The following is a 15,044-nucleotide window of genomic DNA, read 5'->3' as shown; positions in this document are numbered from 1 at the left end:
GAGGGCTTATCCAACAGCGTTTCTAAAAAAGCCCTTCTGCAACTCACTGTCCCTTTATTCTGCTTTACGTTCATTCATAGCATTTAATGTTCCCTAGAAGATGTGTGTTTGTTTACCTCTTCTGTTCCCCACTAGAATGTCAGCTCTAGAATCTAGAAGGGCAAAGATCTCATCTTTTTATTTGTTTTATTTTCTTTTTCTTCCAACTTTCCAACTTTCTTTTTTGGTTCAGGGGGTACAATGTGCGGATTTGTTACATAGGTAAATTGCATGTCACAGGGGTTTGGTGTGTAGATTATTTCATCACCCAAGTAACAAGCATAGTACCTGACAGGAAGTTTTTTAATCCTCACCTTTCTCCTACCCTCCACTGTCAAGTAGGCCCTGGTGTCTATTGTTCCCCTCTTTGTGTCCATGTGCATTCAATGTTTAGCTCTCACTTCTAAGTGAGAAAATGCAGCATTTGTTTTTCTGTTCCTGCATGGATTCGCTTAGGATAATGGCCTCCAGCTCCATCCATGTTACTGCAGAGGGCATGATCTCATTCTTTTTATGGCTGCATAGTATTCCATGGTGTCTACATACCACATTTTCTTTATCCCATCCACCATTGATGGGCATTTAGGTTGATTTCGTGTCTTTGCTATTGTGAATAGTGCTGCGATAAACATATGCATCCATATGTCTTTACAGCAGAATGATTTATATTCCTTTGGGTATATTTTTTTGAGTATAGTAATAGGATTGCTGGGTGGAGTGGCAGTTCTGTTTTAAATTCTTCGAGAAATCACCAAACTGCTTTCCACAGTAGATGAACTAGTTTACACTCCCACCAGCAGTGTATAAGTGTTCCCTTTTCTCTGCAACCTCACCAGCATCTGTTATTTTTTTGACTTTTTAATAATAGCCAGTCTGCTTGGTGCAAGATGATATCTAACTGTGGTTATTTGCATTTATCTAATGATTGGTGATATTGAACATTTTTTCACATGCTTGTTGGCTTTGTTTACTGCCTTGTTTACTGATGTATTCCTAGTGCTGGGTACCATTTCCAGCACATGACAGACATTCAATGAATATTGTTGAATAAATACATAATTGATATCATAATTATTATCTGAGAGTAAGCCCTGGGTTTGTGTCACTTACTAACTGACTTGCCTTAGACAAATTTTGTAATCTCCGCAAGTCTCAGTTTTCTTCCCTGTAAAAATGAGCTAGTAATACCTCCTGCGAAGGACTGTCATAAGGATTCGAGATAAGCAATGAAGGTGCCTCATATTAAGTGCTCAATTCATAGACCTGTAATTACCCATAAAAGTAAATATCCTCCTTTACGCATTTGGTTGAAGGACAAAGGGGATCATCAAACCTGCTTCCTTAGAACCACAATTTATCAACTAAAAATGCCATGCTAGAAGCTAAAAAAGGAAATGAATCCATTTCAGTGCAGTAGGCTCAGAGAGCTGTGTTTACACAATGCCAGAATACCCAGGCTTAGAGATACTATGTTCAAATTCAAGTCAAGCCACCGCTTTGTTCTGTAAACTGCGGCAGGGTTGGAGGGGATGATTCAAAATGACCTCAGCTTTTGTCTAATTTGGTCCTGTGACCAGACCACAGGCAACGCCTCATCCAGGGAACTGATTTCTTTTGCAGCTCTCTGCTAGGAGGCCCATTGACATGATAAAATGCTGTGCAGCCTTTATGTATTAGCCATAGGATGAAGCATTTCTCCATGTTTGGACATGGAAAGACCTTCAACAAGTATTGTGGAGTGAAAAATTCAAGTTGCAGATGAAATACACAGCACAAACACACACCAACAACACTACATTATACTTGTATGCAGGTTCCTACATCTATATATAAACATAAAGCAAAGGGTCTTGAAGGTAGAAACCATGTCAGTTACTCTCACTTCCTCAGAGAAGCAGGGAGTGACTAGAACTGGAAGTGGGCGTCAAAGGAGACTTCAGCTTCATCTATAGGATTTGTTTACAAAGAGAATGTGTTATTTATGTAATTAGAAATTAATTTTTTAAAGTTGCTCAAGCAAGATGATGCTAACACACCCCATTTGAAGTAAAATGAAGGAATTTACTTTTCCCTAACTAGTGGTTCTCAAATGAGCAGTCTCACCCATCAGAAGGTGTTTGGAAATGCCTGGGGGCATTTTCTGGATGTCACAAATTCTCCTGGGGGCTACTGGCATTTAGTTCCCCAGGGACAGGGGATGCTAAATGTCCTATCGTGGGGAAATCCCACACCACATAGTAGTATCTCTGCCTAGAGGCCAACAGTGGCCCTAGTGAGAAACTGCACAAAAATTTGGGTTGGTTGTACTAGTAAATTCATCTATTACTGCCAGGTGTGGTAGCTTACACCTGTAATCCCAGCACTTTGGAAGGCTGAGGTGGAAGGATTGCTTGAGGCCAGGAGTTCAAGACCACCCTGGCCAACACAGTGAGACCCTATCTCTATAATAAATAAATTAATTTTAAAAAGGTAAACTATATATTAAAAAATATATTACATACAATTAAGAGGTGTTTTTCTGTCTTTGAACTACTGAGATGCCCAACACATGTTCTCTCTATATAAAATAGTAAATTTTATCACTGATGATCAAGAGAAGCAAATAGAAAACCATGCCAGTTGCTCTTGGTGGGAAGCCTGGGTTTTAATGGAGCTATTGGCATGGGTTTGACACCTCCCATTTAGAGTATGTGAATATTTCTGAGAATAAAGGTCGTCCAGGCACCAGCCAGTGCCTTTGTACTTTGCTGATACTTTAAGACAAATGTCCCATTGGCCAGGCAAGGCTGAGAGCCTTCCAAGGAAAGTTGGGAGGGTCCCTTCTCCCGTGGGTAGCAATTCCAGCACAGGACTGTCTGCTTTCAGACTACTAGCTCTTAGAAAGCAGCTTTCAACTCACAGGAGCAACAGAGAAAGGTGATAGGCAAAACGGAAAGAATATATGATAGTTTCCCCTTCAATTTCATACCCTTTGACACTACTATGGTTCATACATTCAACACATATTTATTGAGCATCTACTATGTGTCAGCACTGTGCTAGGTGCTGGGGCGTAGTAGAGAACGAGACATAAATGCTTGCATTCTAGTGGAGAAGGCATAATAAACAGATACACATCAATCAGGTCATTTTAAGTAGTGGTTACTGTTGTGATGAAACAGCATGCTGATGTGATTGGTAAAGACTAGCGGGATCAACATATCATGCAGAGTTCAGCAGAGACGCCTCTGGGAGGTGATCTGAGGCCAGCTGGGCCCTGTTGTGGGGAATGATAATTGTGCCATCAGTGGCCAAGGTGGCAGCCATGGAAGGCCTGTGCCTGTTCCTGTCTCTTCCAGCCCAGCCCAGGGCATCATGCTGTCTGGAACAGCAGATGCAGTCCAGATCTTGTAGGTTATCTGTGCTCCAGGGCCAGGAAAAATTATGAGGAACATTCACACTTCTTATTTTGTTTTTCAGTCATCTAAGCCCAGGCTTTCAGCTGCATCTGAGGCCAGGATTTCAGCTGTATCTAAGGAAGTTGATTTCATTTGTTCTAGAGGTATAGGACTAGAGTTTACCTGTGGATAATCGGCATGGGACTTTAAAAATTACTGTTACTTAAAACACTTGTATGGCCATCACTTTGTATCAGACACAGTTCTAAACACTACAAATATTAAGTCATTTAGTGCTCACAACAAATCTACATAACATGAGCAGACAACTATTATCCTCAGTTTATGCATGAGGGACACTGAGGCTGTTTCTCTAACAAAGGCCTTCCAACCAAGCACCCTTTCTAGGGATACGCAGTGTGGTTCTGGCTGACAGGTAGTGCCAGCATTGGGTGGGGCAGACCTGGCAGTGGTGGCAGCAGCAGAGGCAGTAGTGTCAGACATGCAGATTCTTGACCTGCCCCAGAGCTACTGAACCAGAATCTGTGCTCTGCAGGTGATTCTGATGGATGGCCAAGTTTAAGGACAAGTTAAGGCCAAGTTAAGGCCAAGTTAAGAGATGTAGTCCACTTTTTCATTTTTAGAAAGATGATCTGAAAGATTAGCCTTCCATATGTAGCTAATTGTTCAAAATCAGGTATTTTAATTTTATGCAGCCTTTCCCCTTCGTTAAAGCTCACTTCTCAGGTAGAGGAACTGGGCACAGCAGGGTTAGAATCAACTCGTTAATCAGGGGTCATTACAGCAGGATGTAGTGCATGCAGGGGACTGGGATATGTGGTGACGGGGGCTGGGGAAGGTACAGGGAGAGGCACCACAGACCACAGGACAGTGTCCCTGCCTGACAGAGTACCTCACCCCCATGTGCGAGAAGGGGAGAGGGACAGATGGGGCACTGTCCTCTTATAGTGACATCCCATGTACAGCTAGCCTAAGGCAATTTAACAATATATCCTTGTCAGGGAGAAAGGAAGAAAGAAGAGAAGGAAGGAAAGGAAGGAAGGAAGGAAGGAAGGAAGGAAGGAAGGAAGGGAGGAAGGAAGGCAGGGAGATGATTTAATGTTGAAGGCATCCCCCCTCACATTCCCATGAGAAGATGCCTCAGAGAGAACCTGCATTTCCCTGAGGTTCTAGGTTACCATGGGCCTTTTTAGCACATAGCTTTTTTTATATGTATATATACCTGAGAAGGGATCTAAAGATTTTTCATTAAACATGACCCCGAATGCAAACCAACCATTTGCATTGGTCGTCAGCCAAAAAACATGGTCTGTCTAGTGCTAGAAGAAAATGGCTATATTAGGGCTCCTGAGAGATGTATGCGTTCCATTCTTTATGGGTGATTTAAAGGATTCTCAGGAGACATTTTGATTCCATGTATTTCCCTGTGTGTGCTGACTTTAGACACTACCTTTTATGTAAGAGGCAACCACACTGTTTATGAAAGCCTATTTTCTGACTTTCCATGTTGTCAAAGCTGAAAAATTGGCTAACCAGATTCTACCCTAAGCTGTAAGATCCACACTGTGAGGGAGAAACTAGACTGCAGCCCTAGAAGGAAGCAAGAACTTACAATCATTAGTGGAAGCTGGCTGTAAAAATATCCACTGCAATATTTCTGTGCTTACACAGTGAGTGTGTGCTCCAAAACCCTACAAATTGCAGGGCCAGGTGTCTCTGGGTCTGTGAGGGTGCTAGGCAAGGGGTCAGTGCACTCTTTCCCCACTCACACTGCCCTTGTCTTGGCAGCTTGGGTTCTACTTGTCCACCTTCTGCAGCCAGCGCTGTTGGTGCTTCTTGATCCCGTGGTGACCCCTTCCTCTCACTGATTAGGCATGGAGTGGACCCAGCAGGGGCTGTGCCCAGTCAACCTGAGCCTCCCTCTCACAAATGTGATCTGAGTGACAGGCCATCTGTGGCTGGCCATCCAGATGGCAGCAGGCTTTGGAGCCATGAGGCCCTGTGGACTCTGGGCTGGTAGATGCCAAGCAGAGACAAGCAGACAGAAGCAGGGATGAAATGGGCCTGCAGTGAGCAACCAACCATGTAAGTGACTCTCCCGCGCTGGTTTCCTGGGCCTCACTGAGCCTGATTTGCTGTCCTAGGTCTCCTTTACCTATAACCTCACACCAACCCCAGTCCCCTATTAATTGAGCCAGTTGGCATTGGCTTCTGTCTCCTGCATCCGAACAAAGCTTTACTGGAGCAAACAATGAGGCTGAGCTTTACACTGTCCCTTGGGGCCCTCAAAGGCCTGCTAAGGATTTTACAAAGAAGCCAGATCTCTAACCCCTTGTAGAACTCACTGTGGCGCTTCAATCACTTGTGACCTCTTAAGACCCAAAATGCAAACTTTTACATGGTCTTGGCAAGTTCGTTAAGAAACCCCTTTCTACAGGACAGGTATTTTTTTTCCTGGCGCCATGTAAAATGCCCACACTTGTTCTGTATCCTTCCTTTTCTGATGAGTTCTCTGTGCCACTGAATGTCGGGTATGAATTTCCCCTAGCTTATCAATTAGGTGTAGAAACAATAACAGTAGTTTCCAGTAGTTTTCAAATTTTCAGCACAGAAACTTTTTTCTTAAGCTAATGTTACTTGAAACCTCAGTACAGAAGAGAGATAAGCAGAGCTGCCCTCTGGTTTCTTCTTTCGGCATCTCTCCCCCACTCCATCTGCAGGCTCTTCTAGAAGCCAAAGATGCCAGGGCATTGCTCAGGGCGGCAGATCATTTCATCCTTATCTAGAGCAAATATCATGGAGCACCCGTTACATATTATAGCCCCTGCCAAGCCCTGGAAATACAGCAAAGTACAAGACACATCCCCAACATAAAGGAGAGGCGGCTGGGCGAGAGCCTATGCCAAGTTTGGAGGTGCGGCTAGGGCTGTGGGGCTCAGAGCTGAGAGGAGTTGCCAGGGGCTAGAGTAGTTGGGGAAGGCGCCACTGCCACTCGGCATGTGGGACTGCAGCAGAATTTCCTTAGGTTTACATAAAAAGAGAAGGGATGCATACAGACAAGACACAGACAAGAGGAGAAATGTGAGCAAGGGTGGAACTGTCTGGGCGCACTCAGGGAATGGCCAGCAGATGAATTTGGTTGGAGTAGCAGGGCATTCTCAATGGGAAATAGGAAGGGGCCAGAATTTGAATGACAGGCTAGGAAAATTCAACTCATTTCAGAGGCCATCAAGAGCCCTGAATGATTCAACTTAGGAAAAAAAGCATTAGGAAGAAAAAGAAAAACAAGATAAGCACAAAAATGAGACATCAAGCTGCTCAGTTGTGGTGTTTGATGTGGATCTGCAGGAAAGGCGAACGGTCAGAAAAGGAAACATTGGTGACACAATTCCCCACTGCTGACCCTCTTCCCCAAAGGGTCACACGTCTTCCAGACTGAAGACAAGCGCATCATCTTCCACTTATTTGTCAGGCATCAGAAAGCACAGTGACTCATTTGAAGTCCCCAGCCGAGGACTCCCAGGGGCCCTGACTCACAGGCCTTCCCAGAAGAATCCTGTCCAAGCACATACGTGTGATCACCAGACACTTGTTCATCGGCTGGTGAAAGCAGCCTCCTGGCCAGGTCAGTGCTTCTCAGATCTTTCCTCTTCTGCTCAAACCCATGAACAGCAAACACCTAAACTCTCTCCCAGCCTCAGGCTCAGCCTCAGCTACTATGACACACTTGCAGCCAAAGGAATCCAGAGAAGAATGGCCCCATGTTGAAGCCTCTCCTAAAACCAGCAAAGTGAACACAAACACCTACACAAAAAGACAGTAATTCCTTCTCATTTGTGTGTGAGCAATAGCAAAAAAACAAAAACAAAACCCAAACATAGTCATTCTTGAAGCAGGCATGAGCATCAGTGCTATACAGATGAAAGCTGTACTCAGGCTACAAACTTCCATGGGGACAACAGTGTCAGCCATTCCCTCATTGGATACAATTTGATGGTGACACATTAGGGCTAGCCAGCTCTGTCTCTGTCTCTCTCTCCTACATAATCAGTAGCCTGAATATGTCCAGTAGAAGACTAGAGTGAAATAGATTCTCCAGGTGGGAACATAACAAGAGACTTTACCCAACCACCCCAGAGCTCTTAGGCATGTTATTGCATAAGGCACATGTTCACCTGTGTCACCCATTGTGTGATGCATGCTCCAACAGAAGAGTAAATGAGATATTTAGAGTTGATGTCATGACTCATGAGATGGAGGTGGAATTGAAGATCTTATAAGCAAAGGTTTAAAGAGATGCAGCTAGTAATAAATAATATTTGAGCTGACAGGGGAACTCTACATATATCTTCTCTTTGATCCTTATAAGGATCTGGAGACATGGGGAAGTGCATGTCCCTTTTCTGTTGCTTATAACAGAATACTTAAAACTGGGTATTTTATAAGGAAAGAAATGTATTTCTTATAGTTATGGAGACTAGGAAGTTCCAGGTTGAGGGGCCACATCTGGTGAGAGCCTTCTTGCTAGTGGGGACTCTCTGCAGAGTCCTGGGGTCCTCACACGGCGAGATTCTCTTCCTCTTCTTATAAAGCCACCAGTTCCCCTCCTGTGATAACCCATTAACCATTAATCCATGAATGGATTAATCCACTTATGAGGGCAGAGTCCTCATGATTCAATCACCTCTTAAAGGCCTCACCTCTCAATACTGCCCCATTGGGGATTAAGTTTCCATGTGAATTTTGAGGGAAGCATTCAAACCACAGCAGTGCATTTGGGCAGGGCGGCAAGAAGAGAAGCATAAAGAGTCTGAGTGTCTGACACAAGGTCCCTGAACAAGGGAGGGCTTGGACACCCTTTCAACCTGGTCCTCTGGTTTCAGAGGCTGTGTTCTTTCCAACAACTCCACAGGGTGGATGAGAATGACATCATCAGAAAAGGGACACAGAGGGACAAGGACAGCCACCGTACATCCCCCATCAGTGGAGGAAGGCTTTCTGGCAAGTGGGTTGCAATGGACTTCCCAGCACCTTGCTCAGAATTTCCAGGAATCTGTTCCCAAGACTCTGGGGGGCAAGGGCGGAGGACGTTCCATGGTACCCTTAGTCAGGACGGCGCATCAGCTGCAGCTGCAGCCAGTGACTCAGCACTGATGGGAAAGCCGTCAGCTGGAAGCCAGACCAGACACGCTCCCTGAGGCCACTGGCTATAGTCAACACTGGACACGTACACCTCCCAGTGCCCATCACGACTCCAGAGGAAGGAACTCTTCAAAGAACCTCCTGGTGACTGTGCTGCCTTTCTTCCACAATAAATATGTCATCTCTCCTTCATTATTTTATATATATATAATACATACATACATACATATAAATTATATATAATATTATTATATATAGATATATAAAGTTTTTTATAAAGGCAAGGTCTCACTATTTTGCCCAGGCTGGTCTTGAACTCTTGGGCTCAAGCAATCCACCCACCTTGGCCTCCCAAAGTGTTGGGATTACAGGCGTGAGCCATCGTGCCTGGCCACTCTTCATTATTTTTCTATTCCAACTAGTTTTCTAAAATTTTCTAATTAAAAAAAATTCAAACAGTACCAAAGGCTGTAAAATGAAAAGCAATAGAGGTTGAAATATAGGATTCTAGTTATTGACACATAAATGTAATGCAGTATCTGGAAACTTCCATTTTTACAAGATGAGAAAATTAACCTTCCATTTCTGCTCTCCACCCCTGTCCCTAACTTCTGGGTCCCTTGATATCACTGCTCCATGGCACCACGTTTTATAACTTGTATGTCTTGCCCTAGAAATATAATTCTTTGTGCTTATATACCTTGATTCTTAAAATTAAAAACAAACAAGTAGCATGTGTAATACTCTGCTTCTGGTAGTCTTATTCTTTCCAGAGGCAGGTGGAGACCCTGAAAGGAGGATGTACAGTTACGAATCATTAAACGTGTGCTGCTCCGAGGGAAATAAGTTGGGAGAAGGGTGTGGGAAGGGAAGGAGTGATGTACTGAAGTTATTTTTCCTGAGCATGTTGAAGGCATTTCTCTAATTCCTATCATTATCATCCATGAAGGATGGGAGGAACACAGTCAAGGACCTTCCTTCACATACTTATCTGTATTTTTGAGCACTGGCCATGTGCTGGGCACTATGCTAAGTGCTTAAGAAGCACGTAAAGAATGGTTCTCACCTTCAAGGGGAAGACAGGAAAACCAGTGTGCAGAGAGTAAAAGCTCCAAGGAGGCGGGGTTTTTTGTCTTTTGTGGCTTGTTCGCTGTTGTATTTGTAGTATTCAGACTAGCCAATTATTAAATGAAAGAATGAGAGCAATAGCAGAGCTATGCATGGCTGGGGGATGAGGAGACAGGTAGGGGAGGAGCACCTATGACAGCACTCAGGAGGAGCCCTGGAGGGCTCAGAGAATGCTCCCAAAGAGAGCTTGGGTTGAATTTTGAAGGCCAAGTAGGAGTAGGACATGGGAAAAAATTGGGAAGGGGAATCCCCAGTAGTTTGGTGGAAGCAGAAGGTGAGTTTGGGAATGTGAAAGCAGATGAGGAGGGAATGATGAGGGGAAAGAAGGGCCTTGTGTGCCAGGCAGAGAAGCCTAGCTGCATTCCAGGGGTGACAGAGCACCTCGGAGGGTTGTTAGCACAGGAGTAGTGTGGTTGGGCTGTGTTTTAGAGACGCTCTGTGTGGGTAGTGCGGGGGTTACCTGGGGGCTGGAGGAGTCTAGGTAGGGGCTCTGTGATGAGACATGATAAGAAGCTGGCTAAGGTGCTGAGGTTGGAGGGAAGGGCCTAGACCCAGGAAACATTTAGGAGGTAGAGTACGCACAGTTTGGTAGCCGAGGGGCTTTCTGGGATCGACAAGAAGTCCACATTGAGTTTCTGATCTGAGTAAATGAGGGGATGGTGACATCATTCACAGAAAGAGAGATTAAGAAAAGAGTAGTGGCTTCAACAAGTTTTGAGGAGGTGCTCAGTGCCACTGCAGATGTGTTGTGCATGTGGGATATTCAAATGGGGATGACTCTAGACAAGTGGATCTATCTCTAGATCTGAGACTTATTGGCAAGTAAGTGGTAGATGAGGCTGAGGACAGAAAAATGTAGGGTATTATGCACATGTATGAGAAACACCACCTTTAAGCATGGATAGACATAGAAGTCCACGAAGGAGATGGGGAGAAGATGAACTGGAAGAGAGGTCACTGTTTCTGTGCAGCGGTATGTGAACAAATGAATGATGAATATATATGTATGTGAAATGATGAATTACCTTACCTTTCCTCCTGGCTTTCCCATCTTGAACTTCAAGCATTAGACTATACAACTAGAATCTTTCCCCATTAATCTTGGTGCAGCAGCCACCAGAGGCATGACCTAGTTCTGCATGTGGTTATAAAGTTTCTCAAGGGTTTTCAGGAAAGATTGGAAGACACAGAGTCTCAGTAGTTTTCCAACCAGTAGTTTCCCTGGCAATTAGCTTTATATATTTTTAAAATAAACTTTCTATTTTGCAGTAGTTTTTAGATTTTGAGAAAAGTTGACAAGATAGTACAAAGAATTCCCATATACCCAATACCCAGTTTCCTCCATTATTCGTGTATTACATTACTGTGGTACATTTCTTATAACCAACGGGCCAGTACAGATATAGTATTATCAACTAAAGTCCAAGCTTTATTCAATTTCCTTAGTTTTCAACTAGGGTCCTTTTTCTGTTCTAAGGAAGCACCCAGGTGACCACATTCCATGTGGTTGTCATGTCTCCTTAGGCTCCTCTGGGCTTTGACAGTTTCTCACGCTTTCCTTGTTTTCTTGATGACCCAGATAGTTTTGAGAAGTGCTGGTCAAGTATTTATAGAATTTCCTCCCATTTTATTTTGACATTTTTCTCATGGTTGGACTGGGGTCATGGGTTTGGGGGAGGAAGACCACAGAGGTAAGGTGCTGTTCCCATCACATCATATCAAGGTACAGACCATCAACATCATCACTGCTGATGTTGACCTTAATCGCCTGGCTAAGATAGTGTTTGTCAGATTTCCCTTTTTCCCCCTTTCCATGCTGTACTCTTTGGAAGGAAGTCTGTGTGTGGCCCACACTTAAGGAATATGGAGTTATGCCCCACCTCCTTGAGGAAAGAGGTAGTTAGCTTTTTAAATCTCACCCTGCCTTTTCATTTGAAGAGAACATCTCTTCAACTTCTTTTCCTTTCTTTCAGACACCCTTTTAAGAACACACCGGCCTGTCAACTATAGAGTCTGACTTTATAGGGACCTTTTATGGGACTTAATATTTCTAAATGTGTCTAAATACACACACCTCAAAAAAAACTACATCACAAGATTTTAAAATGCAGGTAAAATGACTTCCCTTCGGGCGTGGAGGTCCCCTTCGAAGCAGGCCTAGAAGGATGCCTCCTTGTCCAGGGGTCCATCTGGCAAAGCCTCACCCTTTGTCTGCTCTGCTGGTGCCACGAGTGAGCCTGGCCTAACTGCAAAGTCAGAAATAAGTGACACCACCCTCCTCAAGAGGGAAGGATTAGAAAGGAAGTACTTGGAAAGAAAAATGATGCAGAAGATATTTTCATTGTATTATAGATAAATAAAGTCCTACTTTGTTTCAAAAACAACACTTTGTTCCTATAAACCAAGAATATCATTGTAAAAAACACAACATGATCAGAGATTGGATCACTTCAAAGAGAATTAAGGCACAGAGTTTCACACCGAGACTGTAGAAAAGAGGATTATTATTTAAAGATACTGAAACTCTAACAAGAATAATTGTCATGTGAGTTAGGAAACATAGTACTTGTATCTTAGCACAATAAATTTTTACAATTTAATAAAACATTATTGCACTCTGATAAGATAAAACCTTAATCCCCCTGCTTTGTTTCCCTCCCGTGGCTGTTTCCTGTCCCCCACCCTGCTCCCCTGCAACCCCGCTGCCTCTCCATGGGTTGGGAGGAGCAAGGAGGCAAAGCACATTAACTGTTTTTCTCTCATTCTCTTTTCCTCCTTATTGCCTGGACTTTGAAGTTCAATGTCATGTAAACATTAACTTGCTTCTTAAATAAAGCTGCAAAGAGCAAACTGTAATCTGAGCATATGATTTACCTCAACATTTTCCCATGAGCTCTAAGGATTCTGATTTCTTCTCTACCATCATGTCTCTGTCTCATAGCGTTACTTTGAAATAGTCTTAACTTATCATTATTATTGTTATCACTTTGGTATTGACATGTTTTCCAAAGAATGTCTCTTCGAGATGATTTTAGATAGCAATATTCACTGAGTTTTTAAAATGTTGTTATATATATTTTTTTAATTAAAGAAAAAACATGTTAAATGGCAGCACAGGTGGTAAAAGATGGGGCAAAAATTATACTGGCTGAAGTTTGGGACTCTCTGAACACCTTCATTAGTCAGTTTCACAAGTAAAATTGATTGCACAGGTAAAGCCTTAATCATCTTATTATAATTTTAGGAATAATCCACAGCAGCTAAGATGGTACATTTATTTTTTTGCTAGTCACCAGCCATCGTCTGCTTATATTATCAACAGTGTTTGTTTGTTGGTTTGTCTTTTTTACAGTTGTGCTAATCATGGTAGTCTAAATTAGTCTAGCAAACACTTCAACTCACCAAACTATGCTTCACTAATGCAGTCTTTGCAAAACTGGTGTTAAAAGGAAGAGTTTTCTGAATTTGCCTTGGAGATGTTTTTATATTTTCTCCTAGGTTACATTTTATTTTCCCCAAATTAAGGAAGTATACAAATATAGTGACTTTTCCTAACCTTGAGAACTTTAATATATGTTGCTGCCTGGGTTGCTGAAGAAAGAATCCCTTAGTCTTAACAGCCTGACTCTGTATAAACTATATTTAATTACTCCCCTTCTATCTCCACTGTAGGTGGGTTCTTTTGCAATGAACAGTGTATGTCATTTAAAGTTGGCTTGCTGGACCTGAAGTGTGTCAATGTATGATTTCAAATAAATGAAAGACTGATACTAAAAAAAACGCTAATTTTCTTAATTTTTTTCCCCTGCACTGAGCTGTTTTTCCTTGACACACAATTAAATAGTTTTGAGCCTTTGCTAAATTACTGTGTGGTTAATTTCGCTCAATGGCAGGAAAGTTAGATATTTGTAAAGTTCCTCAGTGTATCATTCCTGATTAGCTGACTTTTTCTAAATACCAAATGGACCAGTTGCAATCAATTCTATCACCACCATGATCAGCTTGCATTTATCCATAAGACATCTGTTTGTACACCAAAATAAAGTTCTTCACTGTTTCAATTCGCTTTTGAGAACTGGCATAGACACAGAACAAATGGCTGATAATGTTACAGAGTTTTGAATTTATCTTAAAATATGATCACTGCTGTTTACACCTAAGTTTCAAAGAATACCTTTTTTGTTGTTATTCTGCTTGTCTGCTATTATTTTATCTTTATAAATACACTCTTCATTTTACAAAGTAACTTCAATTGCTTTATTGATTCCAGATAGCAGGGATAACATACCCAATTAACTTTGAAAACAAGACTGTTATCATCACATGATTTCTGAATAACATTAACACTTTTTACATTCATACCTACTCTCCAATCCCTTTTTCTTTCTCTTCTGCCATTCTTTCCTCCTGTCTTTCTTTTCTTTCTTCATCAATTATTTATTGAGCATCAACATGTCAGGTACTACGCTAGATGCTGGGGAATCAATAATAGATAAACTCTTGGTCTCCATGAAGCTTATTCTATTGATTTAAAATCTTTCCTATCTGTTTGTTCCAAGGGTCATTGAGAGAAAATACACTAATGGAATTCATGGGAAAGAAAGCAAACATAGAGAGCTTTCACTAAGTTGGAGAAAAAGTATGTCACCAACCTTTAGCTGTTGCAGAGTAATCTTCTTTTCGGGCTCTGGCTATATCAACAGTTCCTCTTTTCCCCAAGAACTGGCTCTGGAAAGGGCATTCTTCTTCCTCTAGCATAAATAACCCTGGGTGGGAATGTTTAGATGGATACCAGTTGGATGAGACCCAGGGCAGAAGAAGAGGCCTCCTAGAAAACTCAGATGCCCATATTCATTTGGTAGGGCTGCCCGAGGCCTGGGCTAGAGGGCTTCTGTAGACAACCACAAATGCACAGGAAAAATTGGGGAAAATCAGATAAAGGCAAACCATTAAATGACACATGTACAGAAGGGAAACAGTTAAGAATTAACTCAAATTAATTTAAGGCTACAAGAGCAAGTGGTGCAATGGCTTAGTTAATAAGAAGCTAGTCTCCAAAGCTACAGCTTTTGAGCCAAATGACTAAGGGCCTTCAGAGCTACCAAGAGGCAGGTGGCTGGACAAAGGGACCTATCACAGAGAGAATCATAAATCATCATGGGGACTAGGAGTATGCACCGTACAATGGATGGAAACAGATTTGTTCACACATCCATCTACCCATATGTACATCTACTATTATTGATTCAGCAAACACTTGTTGATTACCACTGTTCTAGGTGATGGTGCTGGGGATACAGCAGTGAACATGCCCTCATGAAGCTTAAAATTCAGCAA

At 42.5% G+C, this 15,044-nt stretch overlaps 1 protein-coding gene across 1 annotated transcript in view; it reads right to left on the bottom strand.

Annotated features, from left to right (window-relative positions):
• Positions 1-14,793, bottom strand: part of ZBTB38 (zinc finger and BTB domain containing 38) — a 125,612-nt gene extending 110,819 nt beyond the window's left edge. Inside the window, exon 1 of the mRNA XM_050778006.1 lies at positions 14,360-14,793. The gene's annotated coding sequence lies outside the window, so the exon portion shown is untranslated. The remainder of the gene's footprint in view (positions 1-14,359) is intronic.
• Positions 14,794-15,044: the final 251 nt, after the last annotated feature.

This window comes from Macaca thibetana, chromosome 2 (assembly GCF_024542745.1).
Source record: "Macaca thibetana thibetana isolate TM-01 chromosome 2, ASM2454274v1, whole genome shotgun sequence".
Taxonomy (NCBI): Eukaryota; Metazoa; Chordata; class Mammalia; order Primates; family Cercopithecidae; genus Macaca; species Macaca thibetana.
The sequence above is the reverse complement of the archived record's forward strand: the minus strand, read 5'-3'. Positions and strand labels throughout refer to the sequence as shown.